The sequence below is a fragment of the Gossypium arboreum genome, chromosome 7 (genome assembly GCF_025698485.1).
Source record: "Gossypium arboreum isolate Shixiya-1 chromosome 7, ASM2569848v2, whole genome shotgun sequence".
Classification (NCBI taxonomy): domain Eukaryota; kingdom Viridiplantae; phylum Streptophyta; class Magnoliopsida; order Malvales; family Malvaceae; genus Gossypium; species Gossypium arboreum.
This window is the reverse complement of record NC_069076.1, coordinates 50,341,416-50,365,872: the sequence shown is the minus strand read 5'-3', so window position 1 is coordinate 50,365,872 and position 24,457 is coordinate 50,341,416. Positions and strand designations below refer to the sequence as shown.

Sequence of the window (24,457 nt, the reverse complement as noted above, 5' to 3'; positions counted from 1 at the left end):
CTAAATTGAATAAATTGCAAAACTTGTGTTCTAGAAGTATTTTGCATAAAATTGAATTAGATTATTAATTAGAGGTCCTTAAAGAGTAATTTTACCAATTTCTAAGTCTATGGACAAAAATTGGACATGGATGGAATTTTTGGAAAGTTTAGTAGTAAGGGCATTTTGGTCATTTAGGGGTAAAATGAATTAAAATACAAAATTAAAAGCCAATTTTGCTCATCTTCAACCCCATGGCCGAATATAGCAAGGAGAAACCATGGCTAGGGTTTTTCAAGCTTCCAAGCTCGATTGTAAGTCCGTTCTACCCTCGTTTTTAATGATTTTTACGTTTTGGAGTCCCTAGAGCTCGATTTAGCTTATGCTAGCAATAATTTAACCTAGGTTTATATTTGGAAAAATACCCATAGGTGAAATTTGTGTATTTTGGTGTTTTATGATAGAATATGAGGTTTTAAATTATGTTAGACAACTTGTGCTACTCGGTTTTAAGTGAAAACGAGCAAAAGGGCTTAATCGGTAAAAATACCTAATAGTCATAAGTACATGTTAGAGTGAGAACTTGATGTTGCCATAGAAGGAAAAATGATCAGCATGTCATAAAACATAAGAAAATAGGCTGAATTTTAATTTACGAGCTTTGGGGCAAAAGTGTAAATATGCAAAAGTTTAGGGGCAAAATTGTAATTTTTCCAAAATATGATTTTGGGTCAATTTGAATAATGTGAGTCCTAATTAGACTATATTTTAAATGATAGAGCAAGGAAAACTGAAATTGGGCTAAAATGGGGAAAATACCAAGTTGTGGACGAAATGGTAAAATAGCCATTTTCGCATACGAGGTAAGTTCATATGTAAATGTTGGTAACATAGTTATTATTTTAAATGTTTTAATGTTTTTAAATGATATGATAATTATTATGAAATATTATACTTGTGATAATTGTTTGATAATATGTAATTATGTGAATTACTTGATGAGTATGAACTATCACCAAGTATCGATTTTGATATTCCGTGGAAGACGGCAAAGATGTGAGATCGAGGAAAAAAGCCCGTTTGAACCTTAGGAATAGATTAGGATACAAGTGACATGTCACTAGGATGGTTGAGCATCCGAACTCGTTGAGTTGAGTCCGAGTTCACTTATGGATGCGAATGTCCGAACTCGTTGAGTTGAGTCCGGAGTTCGTGAGATGTAACTAGGCATCCGAACTCGTTGAGTTGAGTCCGAGTTCACTTATGGGCGGGTTACATGGTAGCTTGGCTACATATGTGGCACTTATGTGCAAACTTTCCATGTATCCGAATTATATTCCGATGTGTTCAACGGGTAAAGTTCTACTCAAATGGAGGAATACTCAAGATGAAAGGGACGTATTGGTAAGTGTTGTGAAATGGATACTTTGAATGGTATGTACTTAACCCCGCTCGAGATCAATTCGCGTCTTTCTTGATCTATAATAACACATTTAGCTCATTTAATACTCATACTATTTATTTCAATCCAAAAATCACATCATGGAAAAATTACATTTTGCCCCTAACTTTTCAAAATTACAATTTTGCCCCTAGGCTCGGAATTTAATTTCAGCCCTTATTCTTATATTTTATGATATGCTGAACATTTTCTCTTCTACAACAACATCAAATTCTCACTCTATCATATAGTTATGAACAATAGGTATTTTTACCGATTATGCTGCTTTTACTCGTTTTCACTTAAAACCGAGTAGCACAAGTTATTTAACATAATTTAAAACCTCATATTCTATCACAAAACATCAAAATACACAAATGTCACCTATGGGTATTTTTCCAAATGTGAACCCTAGGTTAAATTATTACTAGCATAAGCTTAATCGAGCTTCCGGATTCCAAAAACGTAAAGAACATTAAAACGGGCTTGGAATCACTTACTATGGAGCTTGAAAGTTGAAGAAACCCTAGCTATGGAGAGAGGGAGAATTCGCAGCAACTAAGGAGGATGATGACCAATTTTGTGTTATTTTTCCCATTTTATTTCATTTAATATCCAAATGACCAAAATGCCCTCCTTACTAAACTTTCAAAATTCCTTCCATGTCCTAATTTTGTCCATGAACTTAAAATTGGTCAAATTGCTATTTAAGACCTCCTAATTAATATTCCAAAACAATTTCATACTAAAACTTCGGGATGCAAATTTTGCAACTTATTCGATTTAGTCCCTACTTTCAATTTAAGCACTTTAGGCATAGAATTTCATCACGAAATTTTCACACAATCATGCAATCATATCATAAACCCCAAAATAATTATAAAACAATTATTTCTATCTCGGATTTGTGGTCACGAAACCACTATTCCGATTAGGCCCTAATTCGGGTTGTCACAATTCTCCCCCTTTTGAGATTTTCGTCCCGAAAATCTTACCTAGAAAGAGGTTTGGGTCTTGTTTCCTCATAGCTTCCTCGGTTCCCACGTAGCCTCTTCTATCCCATGTCCGTGCCACAATACTTTCACTAAAGCTATACTTTTATTTCTTAACTGTTTAACCTCTCGAGCCAAAATCTTTATTGGTTCCTCCTCATAGGTCATATCCGATCGAATCTCAATTTCTGTTGGAGAAATCACATGTGAAGGATCAGAACGATAACGTCGCAACATTGATACATGAAACACATTATGAATTCTTTCTAACTCTGCCGGTAAGGCCAACCGATATGCCACTGGTCCAATTCTCTCAGTAATCTCGTACGGCCCAATAAAACGCGGACTCAACAGCCATTGTGCGCCTCATGTAATATTTTCTGAATCAATTTATCGTTTTTCGGCACACATATCCTGTCTCGAAACATCAAACAATCATCTGGTCCAACTCGAAAATCTGAGTCGTAACCTGATTCGCATTGAGTTCTCTTGATCCGCAACTCACTATCATTCTTTTGAGCATCACAAATTAATTGGAGAAATAACGGTTTAGCTCTCATTTCTGCTAAGATTGACCCATCATCAGACAATGCTAACCCCGTGTTCATGGCTCTCAAAGTAAAAAGAAATTTTCTGCTCAAGGCGTCAGCAACTACATTTGCTTTTCCCGGATGATAATCAATCACTAGATCATAATCCTTTAATAATTCAAGCCATCTTCGCTGTCGCAGATTCAGATCCTTTTGATTCATCAAGTACTTCAAACTTTTGTGATCAGTAAAATTCGCATTTTCACCGTACAAATAATGTCGCCAAATCTTCAAGGCAAAAACAACAGCGGCCCAAATCATGTGTAGGATAGTTCTTCTCATGCGGTTTTAACTGTCTCGAAGCATAAGCTACCACTTTACCCTCTTGCATCAACACACATCCAAGGCCTGTCAATGATGCATCACTATAAATTACGAACTCCTTTCCTGACTCGGGCTGTACTAAAATTGGTGCTTCAGTCAATCGTGCTTTCAATTTTTCAAAACTTTGTTGACATTTATCAGTCCATTCAAACTTAACATTCTTTTGCAACAACTTAGTCATAGGAGAGGCAATCATCGAAAATCCTTCAACAAAACGTCTATAATACCCGCTAAGCCTAAAAAGCTTCTAACCACGGATACATTCTTGGGCGGTTTCCAATCAACGATCGCAGAAATCTTGCTTGGATCCACCCGAATACCATCACCGAGACTATATGCCCCAAAATCCGACTTCACGAAGCGAACTCACTTTTACTAAACTTGGCAAACAGTTTCTTTTCTCTCAAGATTTGCAATATAGTTCTCAAGTGTTCGGCATGTTCGACTCATCTCGAGAATAAATTAAAATGTCATCTATAAACACTACTACAAACTTATCCAAATATGGCCGGAAGATCCGATTCATTAAGTCCATAAATATAGCTGGAGCATTTGTTAAGCCGAAAGGCATCACAAGAAACTCATAATGTCCATACCTTGTCCTAAAGGCGGTTTTCGCACATCGACTCCTTAACTCTCACCGGTAGTAACCGGACCTCAAATCAATCTTTGAAAACACTGTGGCCCCCTTTAACTGATCGAATAAATCATCAATCCTCGGCAACGGGTACTTGTTCTTTATAGTCACCTTATTAAGCTGATGGTAATCAATGCAAAGTCTCATTGAACCATCCTTCTTCTTCTGAATAATACAGAGCACCCAGGAGAGAAACTCGGTCTCACAAATCCCTTGTCTCATTAACTCCTGCAATCGAGCCTTCAATTCTTTTAATTCATTGGAGCCATTCTATATGGAGCAATAGAGATCGGTGTAGTGCCCGCAACAAATCAATGGCAAAATCTATCTCTCGTTCGGAGGCAACCTAGGCAATTCCTCAGAAATACATCCGAAACTCACAGACTATCGATCGATTCAAATTTCATTGAGGCAACTCAATATTCATTACATAAGCGGATAAGCTTCACACCCTTTTCTCATGTATTTACATGCAGACATGTGCGAAATCACCATAGGCAATTTATTTGATTCATCTGTTTCAACCCACGAATTTCTCCATTTTCACATTTCAACTCTAGTGTCTTTTGTTTACAATCTACCTTAGCATCATACAATGTTAACCATCCATTCCCAAGATAACGTCAAACTCACCAAATGGTAACAAAGATCAAGTTGGCCGGAAAACAGTGACCTTGAATCATTAATGGGCAATTCTTGCAAACCTTGTCAACTAGCACATATTGGCCTAAGGGTTCGACACTTTAATCGTAAACTCAAGAAATTCAACAGCAACTTTTTATTGGATACTAAATTCATGCAAATATAGGAATGAGTGGACCCGGATCAATCAATGCAATAACAATAGTATCATAGAGAAAATGTACCAAGAATAACATCGGAGATGATGCATCTTCTGCACGATAGCATAAGCTCTAGCAGTGCTCTAGCTTCGATCTTGCCGTTAAATCTTTCATCACGCTTTACTACTAGTCCCACCTCCAGATTTCTCGGTGGTCTACCTCTACTAGCGGTGGTATTCGCATCTAGCACTCAAATCTTTCTTCTTTAACTTTCTCCGGACAATCTCTAATAAAATGCTCACGAGAACCGCACCTGAAACAAGCTCGCTTGGTCCCCCAACACTCACCATAATGTTGCCTGCCACATTGCTGACACTCGGGCTTTCTAGGTCGCACATTACCCACACTTGCCACCGAAGTAGCTTGAGCTTTAGACCCCGAATATGCTCTACCACGATCTCTGTGTGAATCCCCAATTGAAACTGTCATTCGAGGGTTTGTCTCTTTGGACCTCTTTGGTTGAGATTGAAATGGCTTGCTTATCTGTCTTTTTCGACATCTCGGCCTCAATAGCGCCTTTTCTTCTTTCTTTGTTCAATTCTTGACTTTAAGAGCTCGATCAACCAATACTACAAATTCTTTCAACTCCAAAATTCCTACAAGCACTTTAATGTCCTCATTCAGCCCATCTTCAAATCTTCTACACATAATGGCCTCGGTGGACACACATTCTCAGGCATACTTGTTGAGTCTTACAAATTCGCGTTCATACTCTGCTACGACATTTTCCCTGCTTCAATTCAAGGAACTCCTTCCGTTTTTGATCAATAAATCGCGACTTATGTATTTCTTTCTAAATTCTTCCCGGAAGAAATCCCAAGTAACTTTTTCTTTTGGCACCACTGCAACCAAAGTCTTCAACCGTTGTAAGTCGAATCTCTCAAAAGTGATACAAAGACACTTTAAGCATTCCTCGGTGTACATGAGAGCTCATCAAATACACGGGTAGAATTTTCAAGCCGAATTCCGCTTTCTCGGGATCATCATCGACCTTTGCTCTAAACTTTTCGCCCTTGTTTTCGAATCTTGTCAACCGGAGGCTTGTTCATTCTTACCAAATCTATACCTTGAGCACCTACAGAATCGCCCGAGGTATAGGAGGGGTGGAAGAGGTTGAGCATTTGGATTTGCTCGAATAAATTCAAGATACCAATTGTTCATCATTTGGAGAAAGGCATCCCGAGCCTCATCTCCTTGTCTCAATGTCTCGTGTCTACTTTCCACAGTAGCGGTCCCTTGTGCGGGAGCCAAGCATTACTAAGAAAGATCATCACCGCCGTTCCTTCAGGATCCATTACTATATTAAAACAAGACACAGTTTAGAATAATCAGGAGTCACCACACTATCACAATATTTTTATGGCATGTATAGCTAGACCTTTACACACACTTTATTAATCCGAGAACCGACTAAACCATAGCTCTGATACCACTAAATGTAACACCCCTTACCCGTTACCATCGCCGGAACAGGATATAAGGTATTACCAGAACATAACACATACCATTAAACATAATCGAGATGTAAATATGTCATCCAATTTGATAGTGCATCGTATAACATATGTCTTGAACAATATTAGCCCACTTTAATGGCTTGTACAAAGTATCTGGTCGAGTCTCAGAACTAATATTTTAACCTAGACAAATATGACACGTAACAAAATAATTAAGCCTACTATACATGCCATAATTCAAAACGTTTAGTTCAAATACCCTAAAGTATGATAGTGCGGATAGATCTTCACGATCCTTAACTCCTGAGCAAGTCAAGAACACTATAAGACAAAAGAGAGAAACAAAGTAAGCTTATAGCTTAGTAAGTAAGTATGTAAATACTAATTAAAGAATCTAACATGTTTACACAACAATTCAAGTTTATCTACTTTAACTTCACTATTCATTCCACTTTGATTTAGTTGTCTCTCTGCATCATATTCACTAAATAAATCATAACTCAGGTTACAAAACTCGAAATTCAAATCCGTAAAATTTCCTGAATCTAGACTCATAAAGCTTTTTGCTAATTTTTTTCTATAATTTTTGTTCAGCCGATTAGTACATTTTATTAGTTAAAGTTTCCCTGTTACACAGCTCGACTGATCTGACCTCTGTTCACTACGAATTGAATATCTCTCAGTACACAATTCAAACAACCCTGAGGTCTGTTTCATTTAAAACTAGTCTCAATAAGGAATTTAGGCATGTAAACTATATTTCTTAATTTTCCTTGTACAATTTTTAATGATTTTTCAAAGTTGGAACAGGGATCACGTATTCATCCTGAGCAAGTCACATACAATTGTAAATATCTCAAAATATAGAATTCCTTTGCTTGCTCTGTTTCTTTTATATGAAAGTAGACTCATTAAACTTTAATTTCACATCCCATTCAACCTCTAATTATATTCCTCCTATTTTTGGTGATTTTTCAAAATCACGTCACTGCTACCATCTAAAAACAGTTTTAATGCTAATTTCACTCTTTCACACATTCTTTATGCTAACCTCATTTTATCTTATATATGTATATACCACAAATCATTTTCACCACATTTCATTCACCATAAGTGTAGGTCCAAACCACAATATCACCACAAAACCATCCCGTTGAACAATTCGGATCAATCCTCGATATTTAATGGTTTCAAAGACACGACTTCACCATCATACTTCGCTTAGTTCGGCTCTCTTGTACACATGGTGAACACTTAGTACCACTCATGCGACCCAACCGATTTGTCTCAGTAGCTCTCTTGTCTACATGGTGTCCTTCACTTGGAATCACGCATGCGACCTAGCTACATTTATCTTTCACGTAGCTCTCTTGTCTATATGGTGTCCTTCACTTGGAATCACGCATGCGACCTAGCTACATTTATCTTTCACGTAGCTCTCTTGTCTACATGGGATACATCTCGTATCACACATGTGACCTAGCTACTACCGGGTGTCTCAGAGCTTTCTTGTACACATGATGTGCACTCAAAGATCATACATGTGACCTAGCTACGCCCTCTATTTCATTCGATCTCTCCAATGTTCAATCGGGATCTCTCTCTATATTTATTTCCATTCTTCCAATAGTCGATTTATATTTTAACATCAGCTAGTATATTTATATAATAGGCTGAAATATAAGAATGTACATGAAATTATTGTAATATTTACATACAAACTTACCTTGGTGCAAAATGTGGAAATTTTGCAATTTAGTCCAAAACTTTTTCCTTCCCCGCTCGAGATCAATTCCGCGTCTTTCTTGATCTATAATAACACATTTAGCTCATTTAATACTCATACTATTTATTTCAATCCAAAATCACATCATGGAAAAATTACATTTTGCCCCTAACTTTTCAAAATTACAATTTTGCCCCTAGGCTCGGAATTTAATTTCAGCCCTTATTCTTATATTTTATGATATGCTGAACATTTTTCTCTTCTACAACAACATCAAATTCTCACTCTATCATATAGTTATGAACAATAGGTATTTTTACCGATTATGCTGCTTTTACTCGTTTTCACTTAAAACCGAGTAGCACAAGTTATTTAACATAATTTAAAACCTCATATTCTATCATAAAACATCAAAATACACAAATTTCACCTATGGGTATTTTTCCAAATGTGAACCCTAGGTTAAATTATTACTAGCATAAGCTTAATCGAGCTTAGGGATTCCAAAACGTAAAGAACATTAAAAGCGGGGCTTGGAATCACTTACTATGGAGCTTGAAAGTTGAAGAAACCCTAGCTATGGAGAGAGGAGAATTCGGCAGCAACTAAGGAGGATGATGACCAATTTTGTGTTATTTTTCCCATTTTATTTCATTTAATATCCAAATGACCAAAATGCCCTCCTTACTAAACTTTCAAAATTCCTTCCATGTCCTAATTTTGTCCATGAACTTAAAATTGGTCAAATTGCTATTTAAGACCTCCTAATTAATATTCCAAAACAATTTCATACTAAAAACTTCTGGGATGCAAATTTTGCAACTTATTCGATTTAGTCCCTACTTTCAATTTAAGCACTTTAGGCATAGAATTTCATCACGAAATTCTCACACAATCATGCAATCATATCATAAACCCCAAAATAATTATAAAACAATTATTTCTATCTCGGATTTGTGGTCACGAAACCACTATTCCGATTAGGCCCTAATTCGGGTTGTCACATACACACACAACAACAAGAACTCAATGACCTAAAAATCTCCTTTTATTAAACATTTGAACTCACTCCTCTTCATGCTTCATTACAACAACATCAAAACACCAACCAAGAAAGACAACATCCATGGCCGAATTTCATCTCCATCAAATAGCAAAAGAAATCTAAACCATGGGCTAGGTAGAACTTAAACTAACAACTAAAGCATGCATGCATCTCATGGAATATCATCAAACATACCTTAGTCTAGCAACCACCATAGCCGATTTTTCTCAAGCTCTTCCCCCTTCTTCCCTTGCTTCTATTCGGCCAAGACTACCAAAGGATGAACAACTATTTTCTTTTCTTTCTTTCTTTGTTTTTGGTCACGACAAAGGGGGCATCTACACATTATTATTATTTTTTGTTATCATCATTTCCTTTTTCCATTTCTTTAATACTAACTTTCTTATTTTATTGTTTCCTACATGCATCACTAGTCTAACATGTTGGAGACATGTTTCCACCCATAGCATGGCCGGCCATCATGCTCCAATTTGGCTAATTTGACATGCAAGGACAAACACTTTTCCACATGCATTAATAGGCCATTTAAAATTAGCCTATCATATTTCACCACGTCTCGCATTGATCCCTATTTTATAATTTCTCATACAATTGGTAAAATTAGAGAATGAAACTTCACATGTGCATGTACACCCACAATAAGCATAGAATATAGCAATTAATTATTTTTATGACTCGGTTTTGTGGTCCTGAAACCACTTTCCGACTAGGGTCAATTTGGGGATGTCACATAGAGTTTGGTATTGAGCTAGTGCCTAGGATAGCTCCTATCTCTATTACTCCATATAGGATGGCACCAATTGAACTGAAAGAGTTAAAAGCACAGTTGTAAGAACTGAAGGATAAATTTTGCAAGACTGAGCTTTTCGCTTTGGGGTGCTCCAGTATTATTTGTAAAGAAGAAAGATGGTTTGACGAGGCTACATATAGACCACCGACAAGTTAACAAGGTAACTATCAAGAACAAGTATCTGTTGCTGAGGATTGATGATCTGTTTGATCAATTGAGAGGAGCCACTGTATTTTCAAAAATAGATCTAAGATTCGATTACTACGAGTTGCAAGTTAAAGAGTCAGACGTGCCTAAGACCGCTTTCAGGATAGGGTATGGTCATTTCGAGTTCCTGTTCATGCCTTTTGGTCTAACGAACGCCCCAGCCATGTTTATGAACTTAATGAATTGTAATATCCTGATTTTGGGCCTAGTCGGAATAGTGGTTTCGTGACCACAAAACCCGAGATAGAAATAATTATTTTATGATTATTTTGAGGTCTATGATATGATTGCATGATTGTGTGAAAATTTCGTGAAGAAATTTTATGCATAAAGTGCTTAAATTGAAATTAGGGACTAAATCGAATAATTTGTAAAACTTGCATTCTAGAAGTTTCTAGTATGAAATTGTTTTGAAATATTAATTAGGAGGTCTTAAATAGAAATTTTACCAATTTCTAAGTCTATGGACAAAATTGGACATGGATGGAATTTTGGAAAGTTTAGTACTAAGGGCATTTTGGTCATTTAGGGTAAAATGAATTAAAATACAAAATTAAAAGCCAATTTTGCTCATCTTCAACCCCATGGCCGAATATAGCAAGGAGAAACCATGGCTAGGGTTTTCAAGCTTCCAAGCTCGATTGTAAGTCCGTTCTAGCCTTGTTTTTAATGATTTTACGTTTTGGAGTCCCTAGAGCTCGATTAAGCATATGCTAGCAATAATTCAACCTAGGGTTCATATTTTGAAAAATACCCATAGGTGAAATTTGTGTATTTTGGTGTTTTATGATAGAATATGAGGTTTTAAATTATGTTAGACAACTTGTGCTACTCAGTTTTAAGCGAAAACTAGCAAAATGGCTTAATCGGTAAAAATACCTAATAGTCATAAGTACATGTTAGAGTGAGAATTTGATGTTTCCATAGAAGGGAAAAATGATCAGCATGTCATAAAACATAAGAAAATAGGCTGAAGTTTAATTTATGAGCTTTGGGGCAAAAGTGTAAATATGCAAAAGTTTAGGGGCAAAACTATAATTTTGCCAAAATATGATTTTGGGTCAATTTGAATAATGTGAGTCCTAATTAGACTATATTTTAAATGATAGAGCAAGGAAAACTGAAATTCGGGCTAAAATAGAAAAATACCAAGTTGTGGACGAAATGGTAAAAGTAGCCATTTTCGCATACGAGGTAAGTTCATGTGTAAATAATGTAGCATAATTGTTATTTTTAAGTTATTGATGTTAATTATATGATATGCTGATTTTTTTATCGTGAAATATTATGCTTTGTGGTTAATGTTGAGTAATAAGCAAATTATATTTACTACTTGATAAATATGAATTGCTACCGAGTATCGGTTCTGATATTCCATGGAAGACGGCAATGTGAGATTGAGGAAAAAAGCCCGTTTGAACCTTAGGAATAGATTTGGATACAAGTGACATGTCACTAGGATGGTTGAGCATCCGAGCTCGTTGAGTTGAGTCCGAGTTCACTTATGGATGCGAATGTCCGAACTCATTGAGTTGAGTCCGAGTTCGTGAAATGTAACTAGGCATCGGAACTCGTTGAGTTGAGTCCGAGTTCACTTATGGATGCGAACGCCCGAGCTCGTTGAGTTGAGTCCGAGTTCACTTAGGGGCGGGTTACATGATTTCTTGATTACATATGAGGCACTTATGTGCAAATTATCCGTGTATCCGAGTTGTATTCTGATGTGTTCAACGGGTGAAATTTCTAGTGAAATGAAAGAACACTTAAGATGCAAGCGACATTTTGGTAAGTGTTGTGAAATGGACACTTTGGACAGGTATGTTCTTAACCCTCGGGTTGATAATAGATACAACAACGATAAGGTAGTAAGATGATGAATGATGTTTAGAAATATGATATATGTTTTGGTGATACCATGCTAAAGTTGTTTGGTATATTTGTATTGTTATGTTACTTGTTATTTACATATGAACTTTACTCCCTCCTCTTTATTTACTATAGTTTTGAACAAGCCAGCTCGGGAATCGGGACGGGTCGAAGGTTCGATCACACTATCCAAAGGACTTTCATCTGGGTAAATGGCTTGTAAAACTTAAGTATGGCATGTATAGCAATATATTTATTTTGTGTAAATAATTTTATGATATGGCCATGATTGTTGAGAAAATTTTTGATATTGATAAGTCATGGTGATGGTTAAATTTAGATCATGTTTGATATCATGGAAGTTTAATAGGTTATCTAGTTCATAATAACTCATGAAAAGATGAAATTTGCCTTAAAACAGAATATTGCTGCAGCAATGACATGAATTTGAAAAATCACTAAAAATAGTATAAATGGAATTAAATGATGAGAAAGTTATGAAATTGAAGCTTAATGAGTCTATTTTCATATGGATAAAAAAATAAGAGGCATATAAATTATACTTTATGAGATATTTGAAACCTTGTGAAACAGGGCCAGAGTGATTTCTGGATCCTCTGTTCTGACTTTAAAAATTCATAATAAATTGTAGAAAATAATTAGAAGTAATTATTTATATGTACAGATTTCTTATTGAGTCTAGTTTTAAGAGAAACAAACCTCGTAGTCATTGAAATTCATTATAGAGAGATATCTGATTCGTAATACATAGATGTCAGAGCAGTCAAACCCTGAAACTGGGGATACTTTAACTAATAAACTGTACTAATTGGCCCAACCAAAAATTATATAAAAAAATTAGTAAATAGATATATGAGTCTATATTTAGGGAAAATTTACAGATCTTGATTTCGAGTTTCGTAGCTCGAGATATGATTTTTCTTGTAACTGTGATGCGAGTAGCTAGAAAGCTGTGAATGTAGAAACAAAAGATTTGAAGTTCTTAATTTGATAAATTATATTTGGTAACTCCTCAAGCTCGACTCCGGCGACGGTTTCGGGCGTGGGGGCGTTACATGAATCGTGTTTTCTGACTGTACTTGGACAAGTTTGTTGTGGTATTCATTGACGATATTTTGATCTATTCCCGTAATGAGTCCGAGCATGCTGAACATCTGAGGACTATTTTCAGACCTTGCGAGACAAGAAATTGTATGCTAAGTTCAGCAAAAGCCAGTTCTGGCTTCGAGAGGTAGGGTCTCATTGTTTTGGGTGATGACATTCGAGTTGATCCAAATAAGATATCTGCTATTGTTGAGTGGAAGTCGCCGAAGAATGTAACCGAGGTTAGAAGGTTTTTGGGCTTGGCTGGCTACTACCAATGCCTTGTAAAAGGATTTTCGATAATTGCAACTCTTTTAACGAGGTTGTTACAAAAAGACGTCAAGTTTGAATGGTCAGATAAGTGTTAGCAGAGTTTCGAGAGATTGAAGACATTGCTGACCGAAGTTGCAGTACTAGTACAACCTGAGCCAGGAAAAGAATTTATAGTTTATAGTGATGCGTCCTTGAATGGACTGGGCTGTGTACTGATGCAAGAAGGTAAAGTGATAGCCTATTCTTCGAGGCAATTGAAACGACACGAGAAGAATTATCCAACACATGACTTGGAGCTAGCAGCCATTGTGCCCTGAAGAATTGGAGCCCTGAAGATTTGGAGACACCATTTGTATGGTGAGACATTCCGTGTATTCACTGATCACAAGAGTTTGAAGTACTTGATGACTCAAAAGGAATTGAATCTGAGACAGCGGAGATGGTTAGAGTTGATTAAAGATTCTGAGCTAACCATTGATTACCACCCGAGAAATGTGAATATAGTCGCTGATGCACTGAGCAGAAAATCCTTGTTTGCTTTGAGAGCTTTGAGCATGCAATTGACTTTGTTGGATGATGGTTCGGTTTTGGCGGAGTTAAGAGCCATACTGACATTTCTCCAAGAAATTTCTGCAGCTCAAAGTAATGATAGTGACTTGCAAGTCAAGAGAGCACAATGTGAGCCAGGTGTCAAATCAGATTTTTAGATTAGTTCCAATGGTTACTTGATGTTCAGAGATAGGGTCTGCATACCCAAATATGATGAACTTATCCAAAAAATCTTGCAAGAGGCACATGATAGTCGTTTGTCTATTCATCTGGGAAGTACCAAGATGTATAATGATTTGAAGAAAATGTACCCGTGGAATGGCATGAAAAGAGACATCTCCGAATTCGTATCAAAATGCTTGATATGCGAACAAGTCAAGGCTGAACACCAAGTACCTTCAGGTTTGTTACAGCTGTGGTGGTCCCCGAATGGAAGTGGGACGGGATTACTATGGATTTCGTGACTGGATTATCGTTGACACCAAAAAAGAAAGATGTTGTTCGGGTTGTGGTTGATAGGTTAATGAAGTCGGCTCACTTTATTCCAGTACAAACTGACTACTCACTTGACAAGTTGGCCAACTTGTATGAATCTGAGATTGTGAGATTACATGGGGTACCGTTATCGATTATTTCAAATGGGACCTAAGATTCACTTCGAGATTTTGGAAGAAGCTGCAAGAACCCTTGGGTACAAAGTTGAATTTTAGTACGGCTTTTCACCCGTAGACTGATGGTCAGTCTGAGCAGACGATTCAGATTCTTGAGGGCATGTTACGGTGTTGCGTTCTCAAATTTCAGGATAGTTGGGAAAAATACAACATTGGTGGAATTCACCTACAACAATAGTTTCTAGACGAGATTGAAAATGGCACCCTATGAGGCCTTGTAAGGCAGGAAGTGTCGAACTCCATTGTATTGGACAAAACTCAAAGAAAACCAGATTCACAAGGTTGACCTAGTTAAAGAAACTAAGGAAAAGGTTAAAGTGATACGGGATTGCTTGAAAGCAACACCAGATAGGCAGAAGTCATATGCTAATTTGAAAAAGAAAGAGATCGAGCTTCAAGTCAGAGATAAAGTACTCTTGAAAGTGTCTCCATGGAAAAAGGTATTGAGATTTCGCCGAAAAGGCAAACTGAGTCCGTGATTTATCGGACCATATGAGATCACTGAAAGACTTGGACCATTAGCCTACCGTTTAGCATTGCCACCCGAATTGGAAAATATTCGCGATGTATTCCATGTATCCATGTTACGACTATATCGATCAGACCCCTCCCATGTGACTTCACCGACGGAAGTTGAAATTAGACCGGACATAACTTATGGTGAAGAACCGGTCAAGATTTTAGCTCAAGAAGTCAAACAGTTAAGGCATAAGAATATAGCCTTGGTGAAAGACTTATGGCATCGACATGGAGTGGAAGAGGCTACATGGGAGCCCGAAGAAACCATGAGAAGTCAATATCCAAACCTATTTACTGGTAAGACTTTTAAAGACGAAAGTCCCTAAGGGGGAGAAATGTAACATCTCGAATTAGGGACTAGTCGAAATAGTGGTTTCAAGACCACAAATCAGACGTTAAAATAATTATTTTATGATTATTATGAGGTCTGGGATATGAGAATAAGCATGTAAAGTTTCATGAAGAAATTCTATGTGCAAGGTGTCCAATTAGAAATTAGGGACCAATTTGAATAAATTATAAAACTTGGGTTCTAGAAGCAATTTGTATGAAATTTCTTTGGAATATTAAATAGAGGTCCTTAAAGAGTAATTTACCCAATTTCTAGGTTTTTGGACAAAAATGGGCATGCATGGAAACTTTTAGAAGTATAGTAAGGAAGGGCATTTTGGTCATTTGGTAATAAACTAAAGAAAAAGAGAAAAATCAAGCTAAAATCAGCTCATTTTCTTCTCCATGCTGCCGAAATTCTAAGGGTCTCCATAGCTAGGGTTTTCCAACATTTCAAGCTTGATAGTAAGTCAATCCTAGCCCTATTTTTAGTGTTCTTTGTATTTTTGAGATCCTCGTAACATGCTCTCTCTATTTCTACTCATATTTCAAGCTAAAGTTCATGTTTATAAAATTACCCATGCATGAGATGTTTGTTTTTTGATGATTTATGAAGGAATATGGGAGTTTAAAGGATGGTAAACAACTTTTACTAAGTGGTTTTTCATGGAAATGGCTTAAAAGACTAAATTGTAAAAGTTGTGAAAATGGGTAGAAAAATATAGAAAGAAGGAAAAACATGGGCTGCTACAAATGTGAAGAACATCCAGCTAGGCTTGGGTAGCCAAGGAATGACATGCATTTCGTTATACCAGCCTTAGGACTAAATTGTAAATATTGTGAAAGGTTAAGGGCAAAATAGTTATTTTTCCCGAGGTGAGTTTTAATCCTAAAACGAATAATGTGATGTATTAATAATCTAATTTTATTGATATAGACCTTGAGGAACCAATTTTGGAGGTCGACCGTGGAAAATGAAAGGTTTCAAAATAACCGAGACACGAATCCGCAACGACTACCAAGTAAGTTCGTATAACCCGAAGTAAAATCTTAATATACTTATAATGCATGTTCTTGAATGCATGAAAATTTACATATTCGTTACATGATAATCCATTAAAATGTGCTCATGTAAATAAAAAGATGATAAATGTCCCGGTTGAAACAAAAAGGGAAATTCGATGGATAAATTATGGCTTACATGACATGAGATCCTGCATGTGTTGCAGAAAAGGATTTAGGTATTTCGATGATCTCAAAATAGAAAGGATTTAGCCCGGACGGGTGTTTCTTGAGTGATCGAGCCTCCCAAAGAATATGGGTGCGTTAAGGATTTAACCCGGACGGATAATCCAATTGGGGACTGAATTTAGCCTAGACTGGCAATTCAAATCTGAGCTCATAGGAGTATATTTCGTTGTAGGGGATTTAGCCTGGACTGGTAATCCTGACATTGCTCTATGAATATTTCTACGGGGGATTTAGCCTAGATTGGTAATCCTGTCGTAAGATGTAAGGTTCGCGGGAGTGCGTACTTGAGATGATCACTTCCTCCAAAATCATATAGCCTTTCAGTAATAGGCTTATAGCCTTTCAGTACACTTCCTCCAAAATCATATATCCCACCCCATGCAATGTAACGTAATATAAATGTATATACACTAAGAATGGCATGATCAAACAGTCACACATCATATAGGGGAATATCAGTCATTTTACCTATTAGGGGCATAACAATCATTTCATCAATATGAACTTTAAGGGTACTTACCGACCCAACGGTAGGTCCATAGTCGTCTTGGGCTACTCATGTAACCTTAACATTCAATCAGTGATAATGGGCCTATAGCCCATATTGCGGACCCATGTGGGCCCACATAGCCCATTTCGGCCCAACGTGGCCCAAAGCGACCCAAGCTCACGAAATCGCTCGTGGTGGTCTCTATGATCAAATGCTCACGCTTATACGTTCAGATGACCACATGAGTGAACACACGCCCATGCAACATCAATTGTAACGGTTTTCGGCTTTTGCCGATTTACGATTAAAGTAGTGTGAATACACACACCTGTCCACGAAAACGTGCGAAGAATCCACAAGTACTCCAACCTACATTCATTTACAAGATTCAGTTAAATGTACGTTAATTAACCTATACAAACCCCCACCAAAATAACTTGTCCAAACTTACCCCTCACTCAAATAGATCCACCGAATATGGCTTCCTCACAGAATCCATTTATAAGAGACCAATCGATAGGCCTGAGGAGGTTATCTGCATTCCAACAGCACTTATCAACCATCACCAACTGAACAATTGTTAACAATTGTACTAGATGAAAAGCCACTTACCAAAACGCAGAGTCCAACTTAGGAGAAAAGAATAATCAGCCGCCACCACCACCAATTGCCGAAAGTACACAGAATGGTAGAGGCGAAGTGTAACAATTGCTTCCTCTATCAATAACAGAAGAAAGAAAGAGATGTTTAGAAGAAAAGATTCTAATAGAGAAGCACAAAGGGAATCATGAGACTTACCGAACACCAGAGAACTCTCACTAGCCGAAAACAATATAAAAGAAAATAGGAGAAGTATTCTGTTGATCCGCAAACTTGGAAGGAGGAAAGTGTAATATCCTGATTTTGGGCCTAGTCGGAATAGCGGTTTCGTGACCACAAAATCCGAGATAGAAATAATTATTTTATGATTATTTTGAGGTCTATGATATGATTGCATGATTGTGTGAAAATTTCGTGAAGAAATTTTATGCATAAAGTGCTTATATTGAAATTAGGGACTAAATCGAATAATTTGTAAAACTTGCATTCTAGAAGTTTCTATTATGAAATTGTTTTGAAATATTAATTAGGAGGTCTTAAATAGCAATTTTACCAATTTCTAAGTCTATGGACAAAATTGGACATGGATGGAATTTTGGAAAGTTTAGTACTAAGGGCATTTTGGTCATTTAGGGTAAAATGAATTAAAATACAAAATTAAAAGCCAATTTTGCTCATCTTCAACCCCATGGCCGAATATAGCAAGGAGAAACCATGGCTAGGGTTTTCAAGCTTCCAAGCTCGATTGTAAGTCCGTTCTAGCCTCGTTTTTAATGATTTTTACGTTTTTGGAGTCCCGGTAGCTCGATTAAGCTTATGCTAGCAATAATTCAACCTAGGGTTCATATTTGGAAAAATACGCATAGGTGAAATTTGTGTATTTTGGTGTTTTATGATAGAATATGAGGTTTTAAATTATGTTAGACAACTTGTACTACTCGGTTTTAAGTGAAAACGAGCAAAAGAGCTTAATCGGTAAAAATACCTAATAGTCATAAGTACATGTTAGAGTGAGAATTTGATGTTTCCATAGAAGGGAAAAATGATCAGCATGTCATAAAATATAATAAAATAGGCTGAAGTTTAATTTACGAGCTTTGGGGAAAAAGTGTAAATATGCAAAAGTTTAGGGGCAAAACTGTAATTTTACCAAAATATGATTTTGGGTCAATTTGAATAATGTGAGTCCTAATTAGACTATATTTTAAATGATAGAGCAAGGAAAACTGAAATTCGGGCTAAAATGGAAAAATACCAAGTTGTGGACGAAATGGTAAAAGTAGCCATTTTCGCATACAAGGTAAGTTCATGTGTAAATAATGTAGCATAATTGTTATTTTTAAGTTATTGATGTTAATTATATGATATGCTGATTTTTTTATCATGAAATATTATGCTTCGTGGTTAATGTTGAGTAATATGCAAATTATGTTTACTACTTGATAAATATGAATTGTTACCGAGTATCGGTTCTGATATTCCATGGAAGACAGCAATGTGAGATCGAGGAAAAAAGCCCATTTGAACCTTAGGAATAGATTAGGATACAAGTGACATGTCACTAGGATGGTTGAGCATCCGAACTCGTTGAGTTGAGTCCGAGTTCACTTATGGATGCGAATGTCCAAAGTCGTTGAGTTGAGTCCGAGTTCGTGAAATGTAACTAGGCATCGGAACTCGTTGAGTTGAGTCCGAGTTCACTTATGGATGCGAACGCCCGAGCTCGTTGATTTGAGTCCGAGTTCACTTAGGGGCAGGTTACATGATTTCTTGATTACATATGAGGCACTTATGTGCAAATTATCCGTGTATCTGAGTTGTATTCCGATGTGTTCAACGGGTGAAATTTCTAGTGAAATGAAAGAACACTTAAGATACAAGCGACATTTTGGTAAGTGTTGTGAAATGGACACTTTGGACAGGTATGTTCTTAACCCTCGGGTTGATAATAGATACAACAACGATAAGGTAGTAAGATGATGAATGATGTTTAGAAATATGATATATGTTTTGGTGATACCATGCTAAAGTTGTTTGGTATATTTGTATTGTTATGTTACTTGTTATTTACATATGAACTTACTAAGCATTTATGCTTACTCCCTCCTCTTTATTTACTATAGTTTTGAACAAGCCAGCTCGGGAATCGGGACGGGTCGAAGGTTCGATCACACTATCCAAAGGACTTTCATCTGGGTAAATGGCTTGTAAAACTTAAGTATGGCATGTATAGCAATATATTTATTTTGTGTAAATAATTTTATGATATGGCCATGATTGGTTGAGAAAATGTTTGATATTGATAAGTCATGGTGATGGTTAAATTTAGATCATGTTTGATATCATGGAAGTTTAATAGGTTATCTAGTTCATAACAACTCATGAAAAGATGAAATTTGCCTTAAAATGAATATTGTCAAAGAATGACATGAATTTGAAAAATCACTAAAAATAGTATAAATGGAATTAAATGATGAGAAAGTTATGAAATTGAAGCTTAATGAGTCTATTTTCATATGGATAAAAAAATAGGCATATAAATTATACTTTATGAGATATTTGAAACCTTGTGAAATAGGGCCGAGTGATTTCGGATCCTCTGTTCGACTTTAAAAATTCATAATAAATTGTAAAAATATTTAGAAGTAATTATTTATATTTACACATTCTTTATCGAGTCTAGTTTTAATAGAAACAAACCTCGTAGTCATTGAAATTCTGTATAGAGAGATATCTGATTAGTAATACACAGATGCCAGAGCAGTCGAACCCTAAAACAAGGGAGAATTTAACTAATAAACTGTACTAATTGGCCCAACCAAAAATTCTAGAAACAAATTATTAAATATATATATGAGTCTAGATTTAGGGAAAATTTACGGATCTTGATTTCGAGTTTCGTAACTCAAGATATGATTTTTCTTGTAACTGTGACGCGAGTAGCTAGAAAGCTGTGAATGTAGAAACAAAAGATTTGAAGTTCTTAATTTGATAAATTATGTTCGGTAACTCCTCAAGCTTGACTCCGGCAACGGTTTCGAGCGTGGGGCGTTACAGAAAGACCCAAAAATAAACTGAAATGAGGGAAGAGTAGATGTAATCAGTTTACACAATATCAGAGAAAACACTTGACTAGAAACCGAGAGAGTAAAGATGAGAAGAGAAGAGGGATATATGGCTACTGCTCAAAAGAGTACAGAAGAAGAGATTTTCGTTCAAGGCACAAGGATGGGCATGATAGGAAGGGTAGAAAACCGAAAAGAATGCAGGATAAGAGAAATGCCAAAAAGCCCAAGGTAAAATTCAGCTACTCAAAACAAGCACAAAACCAAAGAGAGAAAAGAAGCTAGGAGAGAAAAGCTACCAAAAGGGACAAAATTTCGGTACTAAGTGCCTATGTCCGATTTTGCACCAAGAGAGACCTACTTTCAGCAACCAACTACCACTCCTCCACTCCTTGATCCACTCCCCCAATCTCTCCCCAAATTCCCCCTCTATTTCCTCAATTGACCGATTCAAACTCCTTCAACTACTCCTACAATTTGGCTACATGATTCCCTTACTCCACTCAAACACCTCAACCATCCAAGCTTCAAAGTTCTAGTGATATACAACCACCTACACAGCATAGCAGCAAAAAGACATCCCTTGTACGTAGTAGGACTTGAACTCAAGTCTCTAAGCATTATCAAAACGCCATTTGCCACTAGTCTAGCCGACTTTTCTTGTCATGCAACACTCTCATTAATTTAAAAGTCTACTAGCTGAAGACAAGGGTCTATTCAAATAGAACCACAATTTTGCTCAAGCCAGAGCTTGAACCCATGACTTCTCAGACACTCCCAGAGCACTAAACCACTAAGGCAGACATACATCCACACCACATCACACAAAAATAATTTTAACAGGGTTTTCGGGATTTAGGGCGTTGCAATTCTACCCTCCTTAAACAAAATTTCGACCTCGAAATTTCCTGGTCAAAAAAGGTGAGGGTATTGTTGTCGCATCACCTCTTCAGGTTCCTACGTAGCTTCCTCAGAACTGTGGTTCCGCCAAAGAATTTTCACTAATTAAATTGATTTCTTTCTCACTTTCACCTCTCAATCCAAGATTTGGACTAGTTCCTCCTCGAAAGTTAGATCTAGTCTAACTTCTATCTCCTCAATCGGTATCACATGCGTAGGATCAGAGTTTGGTAGCGTCTTAGCATAGAGATGTGGAACACATCATGAATCCACTCTAATTCTGGAGGTAGTTTTAACTGGTAAGCGAATGGTCCTACTCGGCTCAATATGCCTAAGGCCCAATAAACCTTAGGCTCAACTTGCCCTTACGCCCAAACCTTCAGAAAGACAAAATCTCCCACAGAAATACTCTATTTCCTTGCGCTTCAGATTTGCATATGACTTTTGTCTGTTTGATGTTGCCTTTTGTAACGCCCTGTACCCGGGACCGTCGCCGGAGTCGAACACGAGGTGTTAACAGACTTAATTCATTACTTAAATAGCTCAAACAATTTATTTTTAAAATTTTCAGTCAAGCTAGCAATTTGCATCACAGTCGCCTAAAAATTCATATCTCGAGTTCCAAAACTCAAAATCCAATTCTGTAAATTTTCCCTAAACTATACTCATATATCTATTTACTATTTTTTTTCTAGAATTTTTGGTCTAGCAAATTAGTACAGTTTATTAGTTAAAGTCTCCCCTATTTCAGGGTTCTACTGCTCTGACCTCTGTGTATTACAAATCAGTTATCTCCTTGTACAGAGTTTCAATGACTATGCCGTTTGTTTCTAATAAAACTAGACTCAATAAGGAATCTGTACATATAAATCATGACTTATAATTAACTTTGAAAAATTTATGGTGAATTTCCAAACTCATAACAGAGGATTCAGAAATCGCTCTGGACCTGTTTCAAAAAAATTTAAACATCTCATAAAATATAACTCATATACCTGTTTTGTTCCATCTATATGAAAATAGAATCATAATTCTTCAATTCCATATTTTATTCATCATCCAATTGTATCTCTACTATTTTTAATGATTTTTCAAACTCACATCACTGTTGCTGTCTGAATCTATTTTATGGTAAATTTTACCTATTTCATGGTTTCCATGGATTAGCTAGCAATTTAGCATACATAACACCAAATATGATCATGATTAGCCATTCCAATGGCTAATCATTACCAAGCATTTCCATACCACTCAATAACCATATCATAAGACCATATATACGAAATGATTATAATGCTATACATGCCATACTCAAAATATACAAGCCATTACGGATAGTGTGAGTGTGCCTCCGACCGTTCCCGATTTCCGAGCTGGCTTGTCAACACTACAAGGAATGAAAAGGAGGGAGTAAGCATAAATGCTTAGTAAGCTCACATGCAAATAGCAAGTAACACAACTATATACGCAAACATAAAACATCATTTGCATAATCATCACCGAGACATTCATATCACATTTTCATTTATCATCTTACCATATTGTTGTTATATCGAGTTTTCAACCCGAGGGTTAAGTACATACCTGTTCAAAGTATTCATTTCACAACACTTACCAATACGTCCCTTTCATCTCGAGTATTCCTCCATTTGAGTAGAATTTTACCCGTTGAACACATCGGAATATAATTCGGATACGTGGAAAGTTTGCACATAAGTGCCACATATGTAGCCAAGCTACCATGTAACCTGTCCATAAGTGAACTCGGACTCAACTCAACGAGCTCAGGCGCTCGCATCCATAAGTGAACTCGGACTCAACTCAACGAGCTCGGATGCCTAGTTACATCTCTCGAACTCGGACTCAACTCAACGAGTTCGGACATTCGCATCCATGAGTGAACTCGGACTCAACTCAACGAGTTCGGATGCCCAAATATCCTAGTGACATGTCACTTGTATCCTAATCCATTCCTAAGGTTCAACGGGACCTTTTTCCCAATCATGTGTCTCAACCATGTTCTACGGCATGCAAGCTATCGATACTCGGTAATATTTCACATTTTCCAAGTATATCACATAATTTGACATATTAACAAACAATTATCACAAGATAATATTTCATAATAATTATCATATCATTTAAATAACATTAAAACATTTAAAATAATAACTATGTTACCAACATTTACATATGAACTTACCTCGTGATGCTAAAATGGCTACTTTTACCATTTCGTCCACAACTTGGTATTTTCCCCATTTTAGCCCAATTTTAGTTTTCCTTGCTCGATCATTTAAAATATAGTCTAATTAGGACTCACATTATTCAAATTGACCCAAAATCATATTTTGGCAAAATTACGCTTTGCCCTAAACTTTCAGATATTTACACTTTTGCCCCAAAGCTCGTAAATTAAACTTCAGCCTATTTTCTTATGTTTTATGACATGCTGATCATTTTTCTCTTCTATGGTAACATCAAATTCTCACTCTAACATGTACTTATAACTATTAGGTGTTTTTACCGATTAAGCCCCTTTGCTCGTTTTCACTTAAAACTGAGTAGTACAAGTTGTCTAACATAATTTAAAACCTCATATTCTATCATAAAACACCAAAATACACAAATTTCACCTATGGGTATTTTTCCAAATATGAACCCTAGGTTGAATTATTGCTAGCATAAGCTTAATCGAGCTACCGGACTCCAAAAACGTAAAAATCATTAAAACGAGGCTAGAACGGACTTACAATCGAGCTTGGAAGCTTGAAAACCCTAGCCATGG

General features: G+C 36.5%; 1 long non-coding RNA gene across 1 annotated transcript in view; it reads left to right on the top strand.

Moving 5' to 3' along the window:
- Positions 1–227: 227 nt before the first annotated feature.
- The window catches only part of LOC128295633 (uncharacterized), a 66,076-nt gene continuing 41,846 nt past the window's right edge, over positions 228–24,457 (top strand). The window contains exon 1 of the long non-coding RNA XR_008286187.1: positions 228–293. This is a non-coding gene — a long non-coding RNA (uncharacterized LOC128295633). The remainder of the gene's footprint in view (positions 294–24,457) is intronic.